We start from the raw sequence: 26,645 nt of genomic DNA, 5'->3' as shown, positions 1-26,645 counted from the left end.
CTATACAAGCCTCCACTCTTCTGGAAGGCTTTCCACTAGATGTTGGAACTTGCTGCTATAACAGCCTCACTCTTCTGGGAAGGCTTTCCACTAGATGTTGGAACATTGCTGCTATAACAGCCTCCACTCTTCGGGGAAGGCTTTCCACTAATGGTGGAACATTGCTGCTATTACAGCCTCCACTCTTCTGGGAAGGCTTTCCAATAGATGTTGGAACATTGCTGCTATAACAGGCCTCCACTCTTCTGGGAGGCTTTCCACTAGATGTTGGAACATTGCTGCTATAACAGCCTCCACTCTTCTGGGAAGGCTTTCCACTAGATGTTTGGAACATTGCTGCTATAACAGCCTCCACTCTTCTGGGAAGCTTTCCACTAGATGTTGGAACATTGCTGCTATAACAGCCTCCACTCTTCTGGGAAGGCTTCCATAGATGTTGAGAACATTGCTGCTATAACAGCCTCCACTCTTCTGGGAAGGCTTCCACTAGATGTTGGAACATTGTTGCTGCTATAACAGCCTCCACTCTTCTGGGAAGGCTTTCCAATAGATGTTTGAACATTGCTGCTATAACGCCTCCACTCTTCTGGGAAGGCTTTCCACTAGATGTTGGAGAACATTGCTGCTAAACAGCCTCCACTCTTCTGGAAGCTTTTCCCTAGATGTTGGAACATTGCTGCTATAACAGCCTCCACTCTTCTGGGAAGGCTTTCCAATAGATGTTGGAACATTGCTGCTATAACAGCCTCCACTCTTCTGGGAAGGCTTTCCAATAGATGTTGGAACATTGCTGCTATAACAGCCTCCACTCTTCTGGGAAGGCTTTCCACTAGATGTTGGAACATTGCTGCTATAACAGCCTCCACTCTTCTGGGAAGGCTTTCCACTAGATGTTGGAACATTGCTGCGGGACTTGCTTCCATTTAGCCCCAAGAGCATTAGTGAGGTCGGGCACTGATGTTGGCAATTAGGCGGGCTCGCACGATGGCATTTACAATTCATTACCAAAATGTGTTTGATGGGGTTGAGGTCAGGGCTTTGTGCAGGCCAGTCGAGTTCTCCCACACCGATCTCAACAAACCATTTCTGTATGGACCTCGCTTTGTGCACGGCGGCATTGTCATGCTGAAACGGGAAAGGGTCTTCCCAAACTGTTGCCACAAAGTTGGAAGGCAGAATCGTCTAGAATGTCATTGTATGCTGTAGCGTTAAGATTCCCTCAATGGAAATAAGGCGCCCCGAACCATGAAAAACAGCCCCAGACCTCTATAGTTGGCACTATACATTCGGGGGCAGGTAGTGTTCTCCTGGCATCTGCCAAACCCTGATTCGTCCGTCGGACTGCCAGATGGTGAAGCGTGATTCATCAATCCAGAGAACGTGTTTTCACTGCTCCAGATTCCAATGGCGGTGAGCTTACATCACTCCAGCCGATGCTAGGCATTAGCCATGGTGATTTAAGCGTGTGTGCAGCTGCTCGGCCATGGAAACCCATTTATGAAGCTCCCAACAGACGGTTGGTCTGCTGACGTTGCTCCTTTTGGAACTTGGTAGTGAGAGTTGCACCCGAGGACAGACAATTTTTACGCGCTATGCACTTCACACTTGGCGTTCCCAGTTCTGTGAGCTTGTGTGATCTACCACTTCACGGCTGAGTCGTTGTTGCTCCTAGACGTTTCCACTTCACAGTAACTGCACTTACAGTGGACCGGGGCAGCTCTAGCAGGGCAGAAATTTGACAAACTGACTTGTTGGAAAGTGGCACCCTATGACGGTGAATGCTGAAAGTCACTGAGCTCTTCAGTACGGGCTATTCTACTGCCAATGTTTGTCTATGGAGATTGTATGGCGTGGTGCTCAATTTTATACACCTGTCAGCATGGGTGTGCTGAAATAGCCGGAACCACTAATATTGAAGGGTGTCACATACTTTTGGACATTAGTGATGTTCACATGAACATTTATCACCTTTTGCTATTCCCACTTCTCTTTCTCTCCCTTCTCTCTCCTTCTCTCTCCTTCTCTCTCCTTCTCTCTCCTTCTCTCTCTCTCTCTCTTCCCTCTCTTGTCCTTCTCACTCCTTCTCTCTCTTTTTTCTTTTTCTCTCTCTCCTTTTCTCTCTGTCTCTCTCTTTCTCTTCTCCTTCTCTCTCCTTTTCTCTCTTCTTCTCTCCTTTTCTCTCCTTCTCTCTCTCTTTCTCTCTCCCTCTCTGTCCTTCTCACTCCTTCTCTCTCCTCTCTCTCCCTCTCTGTCCTCTCACTCCTTCTCTCTCCTTCTCTCGCTCTTTCTCTCTCCCTCTCTGTCCTTCTCACTCTTTCTCTCTCTCTCTTCTCCTTCTCTCTCTCTTTCTCTCTCCCTCTCTGCTTTCTCACTCCTCCTCTTCTTTCTCTCTCTCCTTTTCTCTCTGTCTCCTCTCTTTCTGTCTCCTTTCTCCTTCCTAGCAGCAAAGGGGGGACGAACTCCATACTAATGCCCATGATTGGATTGGAATGAGATGTTGGATGAGCAAGTGTCCACATACCTTTGGTCATGTAGCGTACCTAGGCATCTGTCATTATGTGCAACGTGCACGTCCAAGCCTGGATAATGCATAAAAACATGTGGGACTCCATTACCTCTCCCTCCAAATCAAAATCAAATCTAATTTTATTTGTCACATGAGCAGAATACAACAGGTGTAGGTAGACCTTACAGTGAAATGGTTACTTACAAGCCCTTAATACAGTGAAATACTTACTTACAAGCCCTTAACCAACAATGCAGTTAAGAAAATACATTAAAAAAAGTAAGAGGTAAGAATAGCAAATAATTAAAGAGCAGCAGTAAATGACAACAGAGCGGTTATATACAGTACAGAGTCAATGTGTCAAAGTGCAGGGGCACCAGTGTCGAGGCAATTGAGGTAATTATGTACATGTAGGTAGAGTTATTAAAGTGGCTATGCATAGATAATAACAGAGAGTAGTGGGGGGGGGCCATGTAAATAGTCTAGGTAGTCATTTTATTAGCTGTTCAGGAGTATTATGGCTTGGGGGGTAGAAGCTGTTTAGAATCCTCTTGGACCTAGACTTGGCGCTCCGTTACCGCTTTCCGTGCGATAGCAGAGAGAACAGTCTATGACTAGGGTGGCTGGAGTCTTTGGCAATTGTTTGGGTCTTCCTCTGACACCGCCTGGTATAGAGGTCCTGGATGGCAGGAAGCTTGGCCCCGGTGATGTACTGGGCCGTACGCACTACCCCTTGCGGTCGGAGGCCAAGCAGTTGCCATAGCAGCCAGTGATGCAACCTGTCAGGATGCTCTCGATGGTGCAGCTGTAGAACCTTTTGAGGATCTGAGGACCCGTGACAAACCTTTTCAGTCTCTTGAGGGGGAATAGGTTTTGTTATGCTCTCTTCACGACAGTCTTGGTGTGCTTGGACCATGATAGTTTGTTGGTGATGTGGACACCAAGGAACTTAAAGCTCTCAACCTGCTCCACTGCAGCCCCGTCAATGAGAATGGAGGCGTGATCGGTCCTATTTTTCCTGTAGTCCACAATCATCTCCTTTGTCTTGATCACATTGAGYGAGAGATGTTGTCCTTGCACCACACGGTCAGGTCTCTGACCTCCTGTCTCATCATTGTTGTGAAGATGAAGGCGTACCACTGTTGTTTCATCAGCAAACTTAATGATGGTGTTGGAGTTGTGCCTGGCCGTGCAGTCATGAGTGAACAGGGAGTACAGGAGAGGACTGAGGCAGCGCACCCTTGAGGGGCCCTGTATTGAGGATCAGTCTGGTGGATGTATTTTTACCTACATTTACCACCTGGGGGCGGCCCATCAGGAAGTATAGGATCCAGTTGCAGAGGAGGTGTTTAGTCCCAGGGTCCTTAGCTATTGATGAGTTTTGAGGGCACTGTGGTGTTTTGAGGGCACCCAGGAGCACGAGTACAGGACATCACAAGGCTGATTCCTACTGTTCTACCAGAGCACGAGTACAGGACATCACAAGGCTGCATCCTACTGTTCTACCCAGGAGCACGAGTACAGGACATAACAAGGCTGATTCCTACTGTTCTATAAACCCAGGAGCACGAGTACCAGGACATCACAGGCTGATTCCGACTGTTCTACCACAGATTGCGGGAGCTGACAATGTCGTAGTCCACGTGGGGTCAAACGACATCAGGAGGCTAGCTCGGAACATTTGAAATTTATATTAAAGAACTGATTTTAGCATTAAAAGACTCTAAAAAATATGGACAATAATTCAGGTCAGTACCATAGTTTGGCCGCGGGTGTGAAGATTCGGCAGACTGCTGGCATTACACACTGGCTAAAAATATTATTGTAGCTCTGCTGGAGTCACTTTTATTGAATACTTTGACACCTTCTGGAAACAGAAAAGATACTCTACAGGAATGATGGATGTCATCCAAATTATCTTGGCTCCTGGACCTCTGTCCACGCTTCCAAGGCTGCATTGAAACAAATGACCTGTAAATGATCCAAGACCAGCTCAGTTAATCCTCCCATTGGTGACATGAGTCGTCATAATGCTGCAGTCAAAGATGTAACATGATCTTAGGGGCATTGGCAAACACAAATGTAAGTCATTTAATTGATGTACCCCTAATTGCATCAAATACATCTGTTTATCCTAACAGCTATTGTAAGCAGTAGTCTTGAGCTTATGAACCGAGTTTACACTGTTAGCACTGAGGCGGTGTGCAATAGTAGGAAAGCCACTTTATGGCAGCTCACCTGCACTATCAGTTCAATGTAAAAAACATGAGTAAGTCTACCTCTGATAGCTCCCAGTAAAAGCATTAAAAACAGTCAAGCAACCCAGGAAATGCTTAAAAAATAGCCCATACAGTATGTAGCCTAAAAAACAAGGTCCATTAAGTCAATAACTTGCTTGTAACAGATGACATTCATATTCTTGACTATCTCTGAAACTCACTTAGATAATACCGTTGATGATTATTGGTAGCAATACATGGTTATAACATCTACAGAAAAGACAGAATGCCAACGGAGGCAGTGTTGGCGGTCTATATTCAGAACCACATTCCTGTAAAGCTTAGAGACGATCTCATGTTAAATACTGTTGAGAGTACATATGGCTACAGGTTTCATCTGCCTCACATAAAGCCTACTTCTGGTGGAAGCTGCTATAGACCAACAAGTGCTAACCGTCAGTATCTGGACAACATGTGTGAAATGCTTGAATAATATATGTGATTATCAAACAGAGACGTACATATATTGTCTGGGTGATTTAATATTGACTGGCTATCACAAGCTGCCCACTCAGGAAAAAAAAATTCTAACTGTAACCAGTGCCCTGCAACCTGTCAACCTACCAGCGTAGTTACAAAACAGCACAGCAATTAACATCATCAACATGTATTGATCACATTTTTACTAACGCTGCAGATATTTGCTTTAAAGCAGTATCCAGATCCATAGGATGTAGAGATTACAATAACAACGCCATATCTAGGAAAACCTAAGTTCCAAAGGCTGGGCCTAATATAAGTGTTAGATATATAACTAAATATAGTGTACTAGATATAATGTATAAGAGGTCATAGAATACGTTTTGTAGTGATTCCTATGTTGATGATGTAAAGAATATTTTCTGCTCAGTGGTGTGTAATGAGGAGCAACCAGACGCTGCACTTGACACATTTATGTAATTGCTTATTCCAGTTACTAATAAGCACCCATTAAGAAAATCCCTATAAAAACTGTTAAATCCCTTGGATTGATGAGGAATTGAAAAATGGTGTGGGTTGAAGAGGATTGAGGCAAAATAATGGCAAATAAGTCTGGCTGCACAAGTGATTGGCAAACGTGCTGAAAAATGAGAAATGTGTCATGTACTAAACTAAATAAAGAAGAGAAACTACACTATGAAACAAAGATACATTATATATAAGAATGATAGTAAAAGGCTTTGGGGAACCTTAAATGACAATTTTGGGAAAAAAGCCAACTAGTCTCCTCATTCATTGAAATCAGATGGCTCATTCATCACAAAGCCACTGATATTGGCCAACTACTTTAATTACTTTTTCATTGGCAAGATAAGCAACCTTAGGGATGTCATGCCGAAAACAACAACGCTGACACTACACATCAAGTATATCGGACCAAATTATAAAGACAAGCATTGTACTTTGAATTCCGTAAAGTCAGTGTGGAAGAGGTGAAGAAATGATTGTTGTCTATCAACAATGACAAGCCACTGGGGTCTGACAATCTAGATGGAAATTACTGAGGACAATAGCCGATAATATTGTTCATTCCTATTGCCCACTCTTCAATTTAAACCTTAGAAGTGTTTTGCCTCAGGCCTGGAGGGAAGCTAAGTCATTCCCACTAAGAATAGTAAAGCCCCTTTACTGGCTCAAATAGCCGACCAATCAGCCTGTTACAACCTTAGTCAATTTCTGGAAAAAATGGTGTTTGACCAGATACAATGCTATTTTACAGTAAACAAATTGACAACAGAATTTCAAAACACGCTTATAGGGAGGACACTCAACAAGCACACACTTATACAAATGAACTGAACGATTGGCCTTGAGAAAGAAAAATAGATTGATAAAATGATTGTCTTGGTAGACTTCAGTGCCGGCTTTTGACAGTATTGATCATAGTCTGCTGCTGTAACCAACTTACAGTGGGCCAAAAAAAAGTATTTAGTCAGCCACCAATTGGTGCAATTTCTCCCACTTAAAAAGATGAGAAGAGGCCTGTTAAAATTTTCATCAATAGGTACAACTTCAACTAAGACAGACAAAATTAGAAGAAAAAAAATCCAGAAAATCACATTGTCAGGATTTTTAATGAAATTTATTTGCAATTATGTGGAAAAATAATGTGTATGGTCTTTACACCCCCTGCCTATATTGTGGATACAAGAGTTACTTGTCTAACAGAACCCAGAGGGGGGTCTTCTTTAAGGGCTAGGGGGCGGTATTCGGAAGTTCGGATGACTTGAAAATGTTGCCCCAAAGTAAATGCCTGTTTACACCAGAAGCTAGGAAATATGCATATCGATAGAACACTCAGACGTTTCTAACACTGTTTAATAATGTCCTGTGAGTATAACAGAACTGATTAATGCTTGTGATTTATACGAACGATATGGCAGAGGCGATAACCCGAGGAAAAATCTATCTGGCTTTTTTTTTTTTTTTTTTTTTGAGGTCACCACCCATTGGGGTAAAAGGGAAACTTCCCCCCCAATTGTAACAAATAACATGGCAAACTTATTGGCAGAAGAGCGAACCCATACCACGATGGATGTGTGGGATTTCATATTACACCGGCGGTGTTTCGTGCATAAGTTGGTGGCAAATGCCATATTGTAAAAATGGCTGTGTACACCCCAACATTTCCTATAGTGGGCGTGTGCAGTTCCATCTTATTTTTTCATAGGCTTACTGTACGCCCAAGTCCAAGACCCAAGAGTCAAATTTTGTAAATTTTTAAAGTTTTTATCAAAAAAACTTAATCACCCGACCGCCCCCTTAAAAAAGTGCTTTTCCTGGACCGTTTTTCGAAATATTCTTTCGATTTTTAATGTCAATTACACCATGTGTTAAGAACTGTCATGAAAATTACTTTGTCAACTTTTTATAAACATAATTTTTTTGACATTTTTATTTTGCACTTAAGCAAATATGTTTTGTGCATTTGGAATAGTGATTTCATAGGAAGTCAAAACAGTCAAAAAGTCAAGAAAATGTCAAAAAATTTGGAACAAAACGGTATCACCCCCTCTTAAAAAAGTGCTTTCTGGACCGTTTTTTTCCGAAAATTCTTTCGTTTTTATGTCAAATTCCACATGTGTAGAACTGTATGAAACATACTTTTGTCAAATTCTATTAACAAATATTTTTGACATTTTTATTTGGACTTAAGGAATATGTTTTTGTGCATTTGGAATGTGATTTCATAGGAGTCAATAAAGTCAAAAGCAAAAAATTCAAAAATTTGGAAAAAAATGTAATCACCTCCCTTTAAAAAAGTGCTTTCTGGATCGTTTTCGAATTCTTTTCGATTTTATGTCATTACACCATGTGTAAGAACTGTTATGAACATACTTTGTCAAATCTATTAAATATACATGAATTAAAAAATTTTGACAATCTTTATTTGGACTTAAAGGAATATTTTTGTGTAAATGCATTTGGAAATGTGTTTCATCAGGAAGTCAAAAGTCAAAAGTCAAAAACTGTCAAATATTTGGCGAAAAACGTATCACCCCCTTTAAAAGTGCATTCTGGACCGTTTTTTGAAACTGTCTTTCGATTGTTACGTCAAATTACACATGTATAAAGAACTGTTGAAATAACTTTAGTCACATTTTACTATCTAATTTTTTATCAATGTTTTACTTGTACTTAAGGAATATGTTTTGTGCATTTGAATGTGATTTCATCAGGAAGTCAAAAGTCAAAGTTAACAAGTCAAAAATGTTCCAAATGTGAAAAAACATTATTCCATTTAAAAAAGTGCTTTCTGGACCGTTTTTTGAAATTCTTTCGATTTGTACCGTCAATTCACCATGAAAATAAAGAAACTGTATGAAAAATTTTAGTCACATTTACTATCCAATCATTTTTTTATAAAATGTTCTTTGTACTATCACCTCCCAACCTCCATAATCACTCAGGCCAGCACCATTTTGATTGGGGCCGAGTATAATGGCTCCCTATGGACGTCTTGAATGACACCATAAAACAGCATTTAAAACCGTTTTGAAAAAATGAATGAAAAACATGAAAAATATTTTTTTTTTAACTTTTCTTGGGAACCTCCTTAATCACTCAGGCCAGACCCCATTGATCGAGAAAATAAAAAACAAAAACATATTTTTTTAGAAAAAAAACATAGAATTATTTTCTGACTTTATTGGAAAACCTCCCTAAATCCACTCAGGCCAACACCCATATGATTTCGTTCGTCGATAGTGCTTCCAGAAGCGGGTATGGAAGTCCGGATGCCCCCTAAACCGCAATTTTCATCCAGGCATCTGGTAACCTAAAAAAAATCCCAGGTGCACGAAAAAGTTTTGGACCTTAGAATATTTTTCCCAAACGTTTTTTGGAAAAAAACTCCATAAATCCACTCAGGGCGATTGGACTCGAGAATAAAAAAACAAAATATTTTTCAGAAAAAAAAACAGAAATATTCAGACTTTTTTGGAAACCTCCATAAAATCACCTCAGGCCCAACACCCCACTGATTGTTGTCCCGTCGAACAGTGTCCCAGAGCGGGTTGGAAGTCTGGGATGCCCCCTAAACGCAGTTTTCAAAACCAGGGCATCTGGTAAGCTACAAAATAATGCCAGGTGCACAACAGTTTGGACTTGTTTTGTGTGTGTGTGAGCTTTTCTTGACATCTGTTTTCGAGAAATGACTGATTACAGTTCAAAATGAAGTTGCCTAAATCACAACCTTAAAGTTCTTGGAAAGATCTGACCTTTTTTTTAACCTTTCGAACAAGCACCTATGATCCCATTTTTAAGGCACTTACCGGTTGGCCACAGGGAAGCTATAGGTAAAGACATTATTGCTGACGTGGGTATGCTCTTGAGAGAAAATCCTGAGTTTTAGTCTATACGTTAAGAACTACTGATTTACACAGGGTTTGAATGCACTATAACAATCACAACTGCTGGTTGGCTAAGGGGGGGGGGGGGGATGGCAAAAAAACACTTTTAGGGTTAATTTAAAACCACTTCCCGGTTGCTCCAGGAAGCTTAGAATCACCACGGTGAACTCATAGTGGCCTGAATGGATTGTTATCAAAGACAGGTTCATAAGAACATTCGAACCCACATAGGCTTCCGGTTGAATTTAGAGGTGCACTCAATGTATTCTATGGGGCTACATTTCATTGTATACTGTTTGATGTCAACACTTCTTTTAACTGTGAATGGGGTTAAATGCCACAGAGTCAAGGTTAGGCTTGCAACCAGATCGGGAGGACTTAAGGAGTGGGTTCCTGAGGTGAAAATTGTGTGCTTGCGTAGAACTGAACGGTTTTCTCTCTCTGTCCGTTCCCACAAGAGCAAATCAAATTGACATTGAAGGGCAAAGGGTCATTTGTGTCCGTCTTCCTTGTAAAGCGGTCCTTGAGCTCAGACCGAGCAAGCTAACGTTAAGGGGGCCAATCTCTGCGTTGAACCGTCTGGGCTGAACGCCTGGAGCATAATAGTCAATAGCCAGTTGCAGGTGCTTTGTGTGTCTTTTAAGGACCCGCTCGTACTGTTTCAACTCCATCCTTGATTGCTGTGCTGTGTGTGTTGATGTTTTGTTGGAGAGAGGCTTTTCTTTGACATCTTGTTGGGAGAAATGATGATTACGAAGTTCATGAGGGTTGTCTATTCATATCACGATTATAAAGAAAAAGCCTCCCTGACCCTTTTAACACCCCTTCAAGAGAGCGAGCAATCTATGACACCGCACTTAAGGGCCCTAAGTCTGGCTTGTCCAGAAGATTTGGAAGATGAAGAACGAGCTATAAAGTAAAAGAGATATCCTGATCGGGTGTATTGCTCTTAGAGAATCCCTCGATTTTTAAGAGTCTATAACGTTAAGAACTGACTGATTTACCCACAGAGAGAGGGCTTTTTAGTAATGCACTATATATCACAACTTCGCTGGTTGGGTATGGCAAAAACACTTTTAGGGTGATTAAGCGCACTGCCGGTTTGCAGTCACTAGGAGCTTTAGAATCGCAACCAACAAAGAGTAGACCTCATAGTGGCTTTGATGGGTATCCTCTCTTATCAAACAAGAGCAGAGTTCATCAGACATCCATGAACCACATAGGGTGTATATTAAAGTATATTCGCACGTTAAAATTTGCAATATGATTCAAGCCTACGCTCATCATTGCAAGAAGTCACACACCTGAGAAATGTGCAATATGATTCAACCAACATCATATTGCAAAAGTAACACCAACTGTTATGGCGTTTGCCATATGATGTGTTTGAATCATATTGCAAACATACACACAACTGTTAACTTTGCAATATGATGGTGTTGAATCATATTGCCAGAGAATTAACGGTGCATTCTTTAAATACTTTAAATACTTTAGAAATACAAAAATCAACAGGCTTGTTGGGGTTTGCTCTCATGGGCCGAGGCGCGTTTTCACATGCACGCTAGGTCTTTGAGACTCTGGGACTTTTTCTAAAACGTCGCCAGTTCGTTGAGGCCTCAAACTGCATTGGAACAACATGGCGAAAATACCACGAGGCTTTTGAATCAGTGTATTCCGAGAACCTTCTTAAGTCGCACTGTAATTCACTGTGCACAATCGACCTGAGGTTCTAGGAGCGAACAGGTTTAGTGACAGTTTTCAGAACTCTCGGTCTAACCTAGTCTCTTTAAAAGTTTGGAACAAAAGTAACTACCACACGGCAACTTGTCTGTCTTGGAGCCTCAGTCGCTGCCCTCCATTCAATTTCTGTTTAGGGTGGTGGTAAATTTTTCTTCTGAAATCTGCATGGGACTAAATGACTGATTTACAGTTCAGGAAGGTTGCCTACTCACAAGTCATGAACGTTTTGGAAAGATTTCAACTTTTTTAAGACTGCCTTCAAAACAGCTCTTTTGACACAATTTGGCACTTCCCGGTTTGCAGCAGGAAGCTTGAACAGTAAACACAATATCCGCTCATTTGGAGTTTCAGGCTTTTACCAGAGAATCTGAGGTTTTAAGTCTATAAATTTAGTAAGAACGTCATATGCTATATCATAGGGCCTTGACTGCAGCTATTTCCTCTCCTCAAACCTTGGCAGGTTGAGGGTATATCGATTTAAACGCGACTTTTAAGGGTGATTTGTAACTCACTGTCCGGTGCTCCAGGAAGCCTTAGAATCGACCAGCTAGAGCCTTACTGAATGGGCCTATGGACTGACAATCACAGACAGGTTCCTAAGACCTTCATAAACATAGGATCTCTCAAGGAGTGTTGTAATTTGGAGGGTGCACAGGTCCAATGTACTCCAATGGAGAGAGATTGTCATAGCGCCTTCAGAGAATGTGAGGATCGTAAAACCCTGTTTTTCACTGTTATAGCGGTAATGCCACAAAGTCAAGGGTTAGGTCTTGGCAACAGATCGGGAGGACCCTAAAGAACATTGTCCATGAGGAGGTCACATTGGGTGTTTCTAACCCTAACGTTCTCCTGCCGCCTGTCCTCCCAAAAGCAAATAGAATTGGACATTGAGGTCAAAGGTTCAATTTTGCTGCCTGTCTTCCTGTCACTGAGTCGCTGTGGCCAGAGCCGAGTGAAAGCTTACGTGTCAAGCGAGGGNTCACTGTCGCTGTGGCCAGACCGAATGAGCTACGGTCAAGCGGGCATCTCGTTGAACTCGGCAACGGGCCTTAGATATAATGGTCATGCCATTGTTCGGCTTTGTGTGGCTTAAGGCACCGTACTTTTTCACTCCATCCCTGCTGTGTGTGTATGTGAGAGCTTGGCTTTGACATCTGTTTAGAGAAATGACCTGATTTACAGTCATGAAGGTTGCCTAATCACACACTGAAAAAGTTTGGAAAGATCTTTCTTTTTGGAACCCTTCGAAACAGCACCCTGACACCATTTTAAGGCACTTCCGGTTGCACAGGAACTATAGGTAAACACATATCTGATTAGGGTATGCTGTTACAGAATCCTGAATTTTAAGTCTTATACTTTAAATTGACTGATCTACATAGGTTGAATGAATGATTCAAAATTGCAATCATGTAATCAGACACCTTTTAGCTGATCTTAACCACTTCCGTTGTCCAGGTAGCCTTAAATCAACCAGTAGACCTCATAGTGCCTGAGATTGTTATCAAAGACAGTTCATAAGACATTCAATAACCCACATAGGGCTTCAGGTTGAAATTTGGAGTGCAGTCAATGTATTCCTATGGGGCGAATGTCATTGTAAACTGTTTGAGCTAAACACCTTCATTAACTGTTAAGGTGTTAAATGCCACAAGTCAATAGGCTTGCACAGATCGGAGGTTCCTTAAAACATTCCTGAGGTGAAAATTGTTGTTTCTAACCTTAACGGTGTCCTCTCTTGTCTCCCAAAAAGGCAAATGAAATGACATTGAGTCATAAAATGTCATTTTCTCGTCTTCTTGTAAACCGTCGCTCGCTCAGACGCCCGCGCAAGCTCGGTCAAGCGGCATCTCGTTGACTCGGCACAGTGCCTGAACTATTGTTGAATTCATTTTAGTGGTGATTTTACAGAATCTATTTCTGCTGCATTCATTGGAAGGCGCTGTGAATCTGGCCTGCTCTGAAAATATCTTGATAGTGGCTTCTAAAGAGTTGACAGAAAAAGTGCACTATCTCCGACAAACACAAGAAAGGTAGAGTATCAATGGTGTGAACGTAGAAAAAAAAAAAGTTACTAATTTGTCGGATTTACACTTGCATAGTAGACTTTCTATCCTTGACAATTCCTAGTGACTTGCTAAGCTGACTTTCCCATGCATATCTTCAACGGGGGATGATTACTACTATGAGGATACAACCAAACAGGCATGATGAAATTTTCACGAACACGAGCGATGAGAGGAACCATTCTGCTACCAGCTGCACCGACCATCTCTTCGAAGGTCACCCCAGTTGGAACTTTTGTGCCAACTTTATTAAAGTATTTAAACGCAGATCCCGCCCGTTAGATTGCAATATGTATTCAACATCACATCATATTTGCAAATTGTATAAACCTCGACGGCATTTGTCAAAAGTACTTACTGTATGTTGATCATCGCAAAGGTTCTACATCGAGCGCATTCTTTAACCATACTTTTATCAACATGCAAAAGTCAAACGGTCGACTGAGCCTCAACAATATCGGCACCATGTGATGTAGGCCCTTCCAACATTCGTCCCAATCAATCCTCGTTCGTGTAATATTTCATTCTTGTGCGCCTTTTTCTGTCAGTACCTCCCCGTTGAAACATATTGCCAAATGCTACAATAGTCAACACAAGGCAAGTCATGAAATCCTCAGACAAAACTCCCAGTATTATCATGACTACAGCGAAACTGCACGATACACATCTGAACTCTCCGAAATGTCTCACTAAGTTTTCCAGTACCTCTCTCCCGATCTGCAGCAATGCCAGAGCCTATAAAATCCATTTCAGACGACCCTCAAAAGTCTACACTAATACCGCCCTTCTAAATTTACAAACGTTAAAAGACAGATAATGTTAATAATCACAAATCAAATATCGTTACGTTATGTTCATAGATATCTGTGCTCCATGAGTGCAATCCCAATTGACTTACACTCTCTATATCGAACTCTAGAACGCCTATGTGTGAGCTTCTGAACGCTCTTCTGAATCCCCTCAGTTTTCGGGTCCCCTCGAGTACCGATCACATGCGAGGCTGAAGTGCGCTCTCAGCCCAAGCACCTAACTTGGTAATAGCTGCCAAATTCTCCCAGCTTTTTTACATTCCTTCCGAACTACCCGGCGTTCATGATGGGTTATGAGTCAATTCTATAACAAGACTTCAGTCCCTTGGAGAAAGGTTCTGTCTGTCTATTGCCAGGTACCAGCCGCGCTGCTTATGTCATAAGAACGCGACACTAATGAGTCTTGAAGATCGCTTCCTTCGATGCCCGATACTTTCCAATAATGTAAATCATGGTCGTTCCCATTTTTTAACGCACAGACCTTAGAAACTCTTAGAGGGTCGCAATTTCATCACGAGTATGACCTAATTTCTAACTTCTCACAGCGCTCTCTAGAGATCTCACCTCTACGCGCATACTCCTTTTAGTGCTAATCTGAAAATCATACTCACATATGTGCTCGATCGTTAAATTACATCCCACTCGAGGTCATGCTATCCCCGTTGCTTAGTCACAATACATCCAGGGACACCAGGCCGAAGAGTTACAATCTCTCGGGTTAGGCGTTCTAACGCTCTACTACATAAGCTATGGTCGCACCTCTTTCCTCTTAGGGGACGTGCCACGGAATGCGATCCATTCGAAGGTCACCTATCCAAACAGTGATTCCCTCCAATACAATGGGCCGAAACAAGGTTTCCTGTTTCAACAATTATATACACCGTCATTCATACAACACAGATATAGCGCTGTGCATGATTTTAGACAGACACCGTTCTAGACGATTCATATTATAGATAGTTAGGAAAACAAAAATACCATATACCCCTCATACCCAATCGCAACTGATCTGTCCTCATAAAAGCCCCATACAGTGTGAATAACCACATCCATACAATATTACTGCACATCCGGACATCCGAGAAATGATGGAGCGGAAGCACACTCTTTGACTGTTGCTATTTGCGCATCATGGTGCGCGCTCAGAGTATATTTAGCAGCGCTCGATCTTCATTCACTCGGATTCTTTCTCGCATCATTTATACTCTCGCTCGCCTGCAGCGCTAAGAAATTGCGACAGACACTGTGCTGTAAAATCCACTAGGTTAACTTTACTGCCATCGTAGTTCAACAGAGGATGTCTATTTCTATTACCTGCCGGCTTGCGCACTGAATAATCTTGCTGATTGTATACATTATCTGAGGGGTTTCTTTTTCAAGTGGTCCCTATTCACATAATATGAAGTTTTGAAAGAGATGTTTGTACAAATTTTTTAAACCCCTTCGAGACACCACCAATTAATGAGCACCTCGCCTTCCCAACTTGTCACAGAAGCTATAAATAAACACATTATCACAACCTGTGCGACGTTAGTTCTATCCTTACAGCATCCCTCACAAAGTTCTTAAGTCTGTCTTTAAAAATTGAATCTGAACTGTTACAAAGGCTGATGACACTATTTCTCTCAACAACTGCAGGTTTGGCTATGGCAATACACTCTTAGTTCTATCTCTGTCTCTGCTCTCTCTAGGAACAAGCTTAGAATCGACACAGTATCACCTCATGGGCCCTCTTGATGGCCTACCTGACTATCGACAATAACAGGTTCAATAGAGAATACACATTGCCAGAATCTCACCCCACTTCTCAGTCCTCCAGGCCTAAAATGAATTTTAAGGACATATGCCGCTCTTTATCCACATCGTGTATGCCATTCCTATCGTCCGCAATCTCATTCATTTTACTATTGTTATGATCGTAACACACCTTCTCTTTAATATCGTAAGGTCCATAGGTTTCATTCCACCCAGGTCTAAGTTAAAGCCTTTGTCCATTCATGGGCTCCGAGAGGTACCTCTCCCCGAGCGTGAAACTTCGTGCCTTATAACCTTTTAACGGTCTCTCTCTGTCACCCCATACAAGCATAATCTGAACACACTTAGCATCACCGAGCACAAGCCCACACTGAGTGCAAAAGTCACCCTTCTTCATTATCTCTCTGCGTGCGTGCGAGTGACCCAACACGAGCTACTACTCGCGGTCTTAAGCGCCTCGATCTCATGCTTGCAAACATCAGATCACGAAAAACAAACTGGACCCATACTTCGTCACCTGCCAAAGCTTTGTGTGTCTTGAATCTCCTCACCTCGCGATCCCCTTCATCGACGGTGAGAGACTTTCTTGGACATCTGTTGGAAAAATGAATCAATTAACAATGATTCATGAGGCCGTTCTCAATTCCGACAAGACCGAGCGTTGCGTTGGAAACAACCTGACCCTTATTACCCTTCCAAGATCTGACTCCCTATGCACAGTTTTTAATGTACTCCTTTTTGCACATAGGAACGTCTTGACATGTAATCTATCGATGTCAAATACCTCGCCATAATAGATCACTAACACTAGTTGCCTTAGACTTCATTAATCACATAAAATCACAAATTTTCTCGCTATTTATGGCGTCTCAAAGATATTCCCTCTCCACAGAGAAGAGATTTGTTCGTATTCCACAACCACACAATGTCTGCATTTTATTATTGAGCATGAAAAATAATTCTCTGCTTCGGATGAAAAATCATCACCAATAAAAAGCTACCCAATGCTTGAGTACTCCTCCTCAAATTACATCCCTTTTTTGCTTCCTGACTACACAATATTTCTAATGTTGCTGTATCCATAACATGTCTGTAAGCCAAATTGCCACCCTACTTCATTTTTGACCTTTGATCCCAGCAAAATGCCATAACTCAAAAAAGCGCCGAATAGCCCGACGCCATCTGTTCCGGCCAACTTCCCTTACTCCAAACCTACGCTCCCGGAGTTTCGTCTGAATATTTCCGTTTTAGAAAAAGGCCGCGCTCGTGCCCCTCTTCTGTTGCCGCACCAACTGCAATATGATTTATCTCATCACCCGCGTGCGCTCAGATATGTCTGGGAGAGCAACCTCCACAAACATCTGCATCCCATCATTACACTGCTATGTCACTTAACAAAACGGCGCAACCGAACGTCCGACAAACACGATCTTCTGACATGACTTCCCGAAAGAGCTCCCCCGCCGCCCTCGGCCCACGCCCTGTAAACCCGATTTTCGCCGGACGAAGTCGGACGTCAGTAAGGACCGTTTACATTTCCAAATGGGAGAATCTTCCACCGATCATACGGCTTCCCGCTTACCAGATGTCCCTTAAGGTATGTAAACTTCCAAACTTCAAACTGTATACAATTTAAAAGATTGTTTCTGAGTTACAGTTCATATAAGAAATTAGTCACATTGAAATCAAATGATATTAGGCCCTAAGTCTATGAATTCAAACCTTGACTGGGCAGGCGTACTCCCCAGTTGGGGAGCCAGGCCCAGCCAATCAGAATATGTGACCCGTTTCTGGAAACTAGACGATTGTTRCGGGTCACTACTTCACCGGAGAGCTGTTCGAACGTAACTTTTTTGGGGGCAGAAGTGCTTTCTGGAACATGTGAACTTTCATATGCCTTAAYAACAAACTTGTGTGCCATCGGTAAATATTAATAAATGGTTAAATTACGAGCCTAGTTGGTTTAGCCACAGAAAAAGGCAGAAACCTTCCCGCTAGCCATGATTGGCTAACATAATGATTGGACTGGATGTGCCGAAAGATGWGTTTGGATTGGCCTGCCGTATAGCACGCTTCTGTCTATTTGAGCTGGTCAGTGTGCCTAGGTAACCCTCTCTAACGCTGCTTTTTTATGTATCGCATAGTAAAACTGCATAAGCCTAATGTCAAGTGAAAGTGTACTGTTCGCTAGCTAACGTTACTTGTATGCTCTCCACTTTCTGGCGGACTGAGTTTTGAAATCAGTGGAATTCGAGTATGATAGGTAAGGAGATGGAGAAATCTGTATCTGGCTTAAATCTTCAAACTAACGGCAACCATGGCATCCAACATAAGACGCGTCCACCGATGATGTATACAAGTAAGAAAGTCTAGCTAGCTTAATTTTCAGATATTACACGTTTCTAATTTTGACTGAAAGTGTTTTCATTTCAAGTTAAAGTGTACTGTTATCTAGCTAACTTTAGCTGGCTGGCKCGCAGCTAACGTTATGTGTATGATCTTATTAGTCGTATCTCAGACCTATTTGCTTGACTAGTTATAGCCTAATGTTAGCTTGCTAACATTGAACCTGGTTGGTTAGCTATTTGCAGATTCATGTTGTTTTCCTAGCTAGCTAGCTACATGTCTTAACAAAGACTCCACTATGCAAGTATCCATTTCAATAGAATGTCTCGGCAACAACTGTTGATGGACTTACTAGCTGGTTAATTGCTTTTGCTATCTACTACAATTTCAGACCACAGGTAAACTAGTCTAGCTAGCTTACATTTTCAGATATTACACATTTTCTAAATTTGACAGGAAGTGGTTCATTTCAAGTTAAAGTGTTACTGTAAGCTAGCTGCTAACATCAGCTGTCTGGCTCGCTAGCTCAACGTTACGTGTATGATCTTATTATTCGTATCTCAGACCTATTTCTTGACTAGTTATAGCCTAATGCTTAGCTATTGAACTTGGTTGGTTTAGCTACCTGCAGAATCATGCAGGGGTAGTAACGTCATGAGTTGGGATTATCTGGTTTATTGTTTACCTAGCTAGCATCTACATGTCTTAACAAAATACTCTGGTTCTGAGTTTTTCCATCGCGCAGAATAACTGATGAATTTACGGATGCTCAACACCCGATTGAATCTATGGCCGGCTGTCAGTAAATGTCAGCAAAAAAGCGTAATTAAATTGTCCAGGAGCACAGTTACAGACACCAACGCTCTGACTAACATGAACACAGCCTAACCAGCTCTGCTAGGGCGAGTAAAATGGTCAGAGTGGGATGTTCTCTCATTATGTGTCTGGAAGTAGCTAGCAAGCTAGCCATCAACCCTACTCAGATCAACCCTACTCCTTGGCCAGAGTGTCCAGTTTGCCGCTTGAAAGCTGAGAGCGAAACGCTATGAATTTACAAAACTCACCAACTCACTGGATACATAACAGCCTAACCAGCTCTGCTAGGGTGAGTAATGTTCATTGAGCTGTTTTCTCTTTGTGTCTGTAGTAGCTAGCAAGTTAGCTTGATGCTGTTTTTAGTACAGAACACTCGGATCAGCCCTTAAAGAGATGGTAGGGCTAAAGCTTAAGATGGAGTGAATTGATACTGAATGGGTGTAGACAAAGAAGGCTCTCCAGTAGTGATTAACCAAAACATTTAATTAAAGGCCATTTTCTCAAAAGTGAGTTTACAAGTTTATCAACTTTCAAAGCAAAATACTTTGCCATTGTTCCTCAAACTGTAGTGTATGATATACCTTTTGTAGTTCTGAGTCTCAACTTTTTTCCAATGTAAAAAACACCATGTCAAATGTGCTACATAAGATTGATTTCTACTGGTCGGTCACATATTATGTTTTCCCCACAAAAGGGCTTATTACAGACAGAAAATCCTAGTTATATCAGCTGCCCTTGTGGTGGTCTCAGACGGTCCAGACGGTAAATAAGCCGGATGTAGATGTCCTTGGCTAGTGTGGTTACAATGGTCTGCGGTTGTGAGTCCGGTTGGACGATACTGCCAAATTCTCAAAAATGATGTTGGTAACAGCTCTGGTGGACATTCCTGCAGGCAGCCTGCAATTGCATGCTATCTCTCAAAACTTCTGCATTGTCATGTGTGACAAAATTGCACATTTTTGGCCTTTTATTGTCCCTCACACAAAGCTTTTTTGTGTATGGAACATTTCTGGATCTATTATTTTAGCTCCCAACATATTGGGACCAACACTTTACATGTTGCTCTTATAATTTTGTTCAGTATACCGTTTAAAAAAAATATATATATATATTTTCACCTTTATTTAACCAGGTAGGCTAGTTGAAACAAGTTCTCATTTGCAACTGGACCTGGCCAAGATAAAGCATTGCAGTGGATTGAACAGACAACACAGAGTTACACATGGAGTAAACAATAAAAAAGTAAATAACATGGTAGAAAGAAAAAAAAAGAGAATCTATGTACACAATGTGTGCAAAAGGCATGAGTAGGCAATAAATTAGAATAATTACAATTTAGCAGATTAACACTGGAGTGAGAAATTCATCAGATGATCATGTGCAAGAAGAGATACTGGTGTGCAAAAGAGCCAGAAAAGTAAATAAATAAAAGCAGTATGGGGGGTGAAGGTAGGTAAATTGGGTGGGGTAGCTTTACAGATGGACTATGTAAACAGCTGCAGCGATCGGGTTAGGTTGCTCGGATAGCAGATTTTTTAAAGTTGTTGAGGGAGATAAAAGTCTCCAACTTCAGAGATTTTGCAATTCGTTCCAGTCGCAGGCAGCAGAGAACTGGAAGGAAAGGCGTCCAAATGAGGTTTTTGGCTTTAGGATTGATCAGTGAGATACACCTGCTGGAAGCGCTGCTGCGCGGTGGGTGTAGCCATCGTGACCAGTGAACTGGAGATAAGGCGGCACTTTTACCTTAGCATAGCCTTTGTCGATGACCTGGAGCCAGTGGGTCTGACGACGAACATGTAGCGAGGCCAGCCGACTTAGGGCATACAGGTCGCAGTGGTGGGTCGAATAAAGGTGCTTTAGTAACACAAACGAATGCACTGTGATAAACTGCATCCAGTTGCTGAGTAGAGTATTGGAAGCTATTTTTGTAGATGACATCGCGAAGTCGAGGATCGTTAGGATAGTCAGTTTTACTAGGGTAAGTTTTGGCGGCGTGAGTGAAGAGGCTTTGTTGCCGAATAGAAAGCCGATTCTTGATTTTGATTTTGGATTGGAGAGTTTTGATATGAGTCTGAAGGAGAGTTTGCAGTCTAGCCAGACACCTAGTACTTATAGATGTCACACATTTCTAGGTCGGAACCGTCCAGGGTTGGTGATTCTTAGTCGGGCGTGCGGGTGCAGCAGCGAACGGTTGAAAAGCATGCATTTGTTTACTAGCGTTTAAGGTAGTTGGAGGCCACGGAAGAGATGTGTATTGGCATATTGAAGCTCGTTTTGGAGGTTAGATAGCACAGTGTCCAAGGGAAGGGCCGGAGAAGTATATAGAATGGTGTCGTCTGCGTAGAGGTGATCAGGAAATCGGCCCGCAGCAAGAGCAAATCATTGAGTATACAGAGAAAAGATCGCTGCCGAGAATTGAACCCTGTGGTACCCCATAGAAGAACTTGCCAGAGGACCCGGACAACATGCCCTCTGATTTGACACACCTGAACTCGTCTGCAAAGTAGTTGGTTGAACCAGGCAAGGCAGTCATTAGAAAAAACCGAGGCTACTGACGTCTGCGATAAGAATATGGTGATTGACAGAGTCGAAAGCCTTGGCCAGGTCGATGAAGACGGCTGCCACAGTAATTGTTTTATCGATGGCGTTACGATATCGCTTAGTACCTTGAGCGTGGCTGAGGTGCACCCGTGACCGGCTCGGAACCGGATTGCACCGCGGAGAAGGTACGGTGGGATTCGAGATGGTCAGTGATCTGTTTGTTGACTTGGCTTTCGAAGACCTTAGATAGGCAGGGCAGGATGGATATAGGTCTGTAACAGTGGGTCCGAGGTGTCTCCCCCTTTGAAGAGGGGGGATGACCGCAGGAGCTTTCCAATCCTTGGGGATCTCAGATGTACAAGAGGAGAGTTGAACAGGGCTGGTTAATAGGGGGTTGCGACAATGGCGGCGGACAGTTTCAGAAATAGGGGGTCCAGATTGTCAGCCCAGCTGATTTGTATGGGTCCAGGTTTTCCAGCTCTCAGAACATCTGCTATCTGGATTTGTGGTAAAGGAGAAGCTGGGGAAGCTTGGGCGAGTAGCAGCGGGGGGGGCGGGGCTGTTGGCCAAGGTTTGAGTCGCCAGGAGGAAGCATGGCCAAGCCATTGAGAAATGCTTTTGAAGTCTTCGATTTATCACGGATTTATCGGTGGTGACCGTGTTACCTAGCCTCAGTGCAGTGGGCAGCTGGGAGGAGGTGCTCTTGTTCTCCATGGAACTTTACAGTATCCCAGAACTTTTTGGAGTTAGAGCTACAGGATGCACATTTCTGCTTGAAAAAGCTGGCCTTTGCTTTCCTGACTGACGTGTTATTGGTTCCTGACTTCCTGAACAGTTGCATATCGCGGGGCTCTTCGATGCTATTGCCAGTTCGCCACAGGATGTTTTTGTGCTGGTCGAGGGCAGTCAGGTCTGGAGTGAACCAAGGGCTATATCTGTTCTTGGTTCTGCATTTTTTGAACGGAGCATGCTTGTCTAATATGGTGAGGAAGTAACTTTTAAAGAATGACCAGGCATCCTCAACTGACGGGATGAGGTCAATATCCTTCCAGGGTACCCGGGCCAGGTCGATTAGAAAGGCCTGCTCGCAGAAGTGTTTTAGGGAGCGTTTGACAGTGATGAGGGGTGGTCGTTTGACCGCGGACCCGTGGCGGATACAGGCAATGAGGCAGTGATCGCTGAGATCTTGATTGAGACAGCAGAGGTGTATTTGGAGGCAGGTTGGTCAGGATAATGTCTATTGAGGGCCATGTTTACGGATTTAGGGTTGTACCTGGTGGGTCCTTGATGATTTGTGTGAGATTGAGGGCATCAAGCTTAGATTGTAGGACTGTCCGGGGGTGTTAAGCATATCCCAGTTTAGGTCACCTAACAGAACAAACTCTGAAGCTAGATGGGAGCGATCAATTCACAGATGGTGTCCAGGGCACAGCTGGGAGCTGAGGGGGCGGTAGCAGGCGGCAACAGTGAGAGACTTATTTCTGGAGAGATTCATTTTTAAAATTAGAAGTTCGAACTGTTTGGCATAGACCTGAAAGTATGACAGAACTTTGCAGGCTATCTCTGCAGTAGATTGCAACTCCTCCCCTTTGGCAGTTCTATCTTGACGGAAGTGTTATAGTTGGGTATAGAGATCCCAGAATTTTTGGTGGCCTTCCTAAGCCAGGATTCGGACCGGCAAGGACATCAGGGTTGGCAGAGTGTGCTAAAGCGTGAGTAAGCATACAGTGCATGTATACATTTGTTACGTTACACCCTTATTCTAAATTAATTTAAAAGCTTTTTTTTCTCACACAATATCCCACAATGACAAAGGAAATACAGTTTGTTAGAAATTTTTGCAAATGTATTACAAAGACAAAATATAAAATTTAAAGTACATAAGTATTCAGACCCTTTACTCAGTACTTTGTTGAAGCACCTTTGAAAGCAATTGTTAGCCTTGAGTCTTCATGGGTATGACACTACAAGCTTGGCCCATGTGTATTTGGGGAGTTTCTGCAATTCTTCTGTGCAGATCCTCTCAAGATTATGTGAGGAGCATTGCTGCATAGCTATTTTCAGATCTCTCCACAGATGTCGATCGGTTCAAGTCCAGGCTCTGCTTGGGCCACTCAAGGACATTCAGAGACTTGTTCTGAAGCCACGCCTTCATTGTCTTGGCTGTGTGCTTAGGGTCGTTGTCATGTTGGAGGTGAACCCTCAACCCAGTCTGAGGTACTGAGCGCTCTGGAGCAGGTTTCATTCAAGGATGTCTATGTACTTTGCTCCTATCAACTTTTCTCGATTCTGACTAGTCCCCAGTCTCTGCTGCTGAAAAACATCCCCACAGCATGATGCTGTCACCAACATGCTCACTGTGGGGATGAGTCGTCTGTTTCTCAAACTAGACACTCTAATGTACTTGCCTCTTAATCAGTTGTGCACCAGGGCCTCCCACTCCTCTTTTTTGTTTTTGGTTAGTGCCAGTTTGTGCTGTTCTGTGAAGGGAGTAGTAGACAGCGTTTGTACGAGATTTTCAGTTTCATGGGCCAATTTCTCGCATGGAATAGCCTTCATTTCTCAGAACAAGAATAGACTGACGAGTTGCAGAAGGAAGTTTTTTGTTTTTGGCCATTTTGAGCCTGTAATCGAACCCACAAATGCTGAAGCTCCAGTTACTCAACTAGTCTACATGCCAGTTGTATTGCTTCTTTAATCATCACAATAGCTTTCAGCTGTACTAACATAATTGCAAAAGGCTTTTCTAATGATCCATTAGCCTTTTAAAATTATAAACTTGGWTTAGCTAACACAATGTGCCATTGGAACATAAGAGTGATGGTTGCTGATAATGGGCCTCTGTTTGCCTATGTAGATATTCCATTAAAAAATTAGCCGTTTCGAGCTACAMTAGTCATTTACAACATTAACAGTGTCTATACTGTATTTCTGATCAATGTAATGTTATTTTAATKGACAAAATAATTGATTTTCTTTCAACAACAAGGACAATTCTAAGTGACCCCAAACTTTTGAAAGGTAGTGTAAATTCGATACATTTTTGAATAAGGCTGTAACCTATCAAAATGTGGAAAAAGTCAAAGTTTCTGAATACTTTCCCAATGTGTTGTATAAGAGGCCTCACCTGGTCTCAGCCATGTCTATATAACATCTATATGAGGTCTCTCTCACCCGGTCCTACCCATGTTGGCCCAGGACTTCATCCTCCTCCTGCTCATGACCACTTCCTCCTCTATGTATCCCAGGGTACTGTTCAGCGGCATTCCAAAGATAAACTCAATCTCATAGCCTTGCATCACGCCCATCCACGCCGGCCAGGGATTGTTGGAGGAGTGGTGGTCAAACAGAAAAAGGCAGGCCTTACCCCCCGTGTTCTGTTTGTAGGTATGGTGATGATCAGAGAGTTCATTACAAACTGAGTAGAAGGGACCAAATACTAACTACACAACTCAACATTCCATGTAAATAATACGTTGATTTACATTCAAGATTTGTGGCAAATATTAGAGCAGGGCTCTCCAACCTTGTTCCTGGAGAGCTACCGTCCTGTACGTTTTCACTCCAACCCTAATCTAATGCACCTGATTCTAATAATTAGCTGGTTGATAAAAATGAATAAGGTTAGTTACAATTGGGGATAGATAAAAAACGTAAAAGAGGGTAGCTCTCCTGGAACAGAGTTGGAGAGCCCTGCATTAGAGCTTTGTGGAACTCTTCAAYATGTTGTCCTTACCTCTGGGCAAAGGTCTCCCACCATTCGTGCAAGCAAATCATGATGCTTCATCCCACTATTCTTATCTGTMCAATCAGTGTACTGTACTGGAAGATGGCCATCTCCCTTGTGACATCACCGAACCCCATAAACACTAGGTCCACCCCTTTCAGGAAGTCGTCCCTGCTGATCAGGCTCTGGCTAGTGATGTCATATCCCAGTTCCCCGTAAACCAGGAAGTGGGTCCACTCGTCTTGGTTCGAACCAATCAGCACCTCTGTCTTCAGGAAGTTGCCCGTCCGGAGCAGAATCTATAGGACCTGACAGAGAAGATTAGACACTATGACATAATGYCATTGGAAACATACAGGAATGTCAACTGCTTGTTTGTTCAGCGCCTTTTGGCCCTACAAGCAACCACAGATTCACACACACCTCGGGCATGTCTGGTAGGAAGTTTTGGTCGACAGAAGGAGTGAAAGGCAATGCTATGTGTGCGGGGAGAGACAGGACAGTGACCTGCTGGTTGATGTTATCCTCACTGTAGACACTGCTCCAGGACAGCCAAAGGTGTCAGGGGACAAACCCATCAGCCTACCCAGGGACAGAGTCCTGTTCCAGGCCTGCTGTTGAGTCATGACAGCCAATGGAGTGTTATGGGAACCACTCTGTAGTATCRCCCTGTTGAACAGACCATGGCTGCCAGGGGAGAGGAGATGGAGACCCACATATGCAGCCAACATAAAAAGGAGATTAATTAAAGATGGCAAAACAAAGAATAAGAATAAAAAAGAGTGATAGAAAAAAAGCTGAGTAACTTTTGAAGGGTCTCTGCCAAAGGCAGCGATGTTATTGGCTACCCAGTACAGAGCCACGCGCTGGTCATGCATTCCATCGTCGCCACGGACAACCTCGCTATSAGGAAGAGACAGGAAATACAACGGACCGAGCCTGTGTCCAATCAAAACAAACTTTATTATTGGTGTACATTGAAAACATAAATATAAGTATATTAGTTTCACTTTATAGTTCCAGGACAGTGCCTGTAGTGAACACACCCCCATAGAGCCACGTCATAACAGGAGCCAATGAGGAACCAGGGGAGGAGCTCTTGGAACGTTTAGGATGTGTCCATTTGGGGACAAGTCCATAYGTTGAGGTAAAGAGAGTCTTCACTCATCTTGCTGTTGGGGGTCCACATCTCAGCTCCACGGAACCCTGGGAGTAAGGAATTCAT

The 26,645-nt window shown here is 42.7% G+C and overlaps 1 pseudogene; it reads right to left on the bottom strand.

The window, feature by feature from the left end:
• Window positions 1-3,382: 3,382 nt before the first annotated feature.
• LOC111982760 (cholinesterase-like) lies at window positions 3,383-26,645 on the bottom strand (annotated as a pseudogene).

This window comes from Salvelinus sp. IW2-2015, linkage group LG22, assembly GCF_002910315.2.
Source record: "Salvelinus sp. IW2-2015 linkage group LG22, ASM291031v2, whole genome shotgun sequence".
NCBI classification, from domain to species: domain Eukaryota; kingdom Metazoa; phylum Chordata; class Actinopteri; order Salmoniformes; family Salmonidae; genus Salvelinus; species Salvelinus sp. IW2-2015.
Note: the sequence above shows the minus strand (reverse complement) of the source record. Positions and strands in the feature narration are given on the sequence as shown.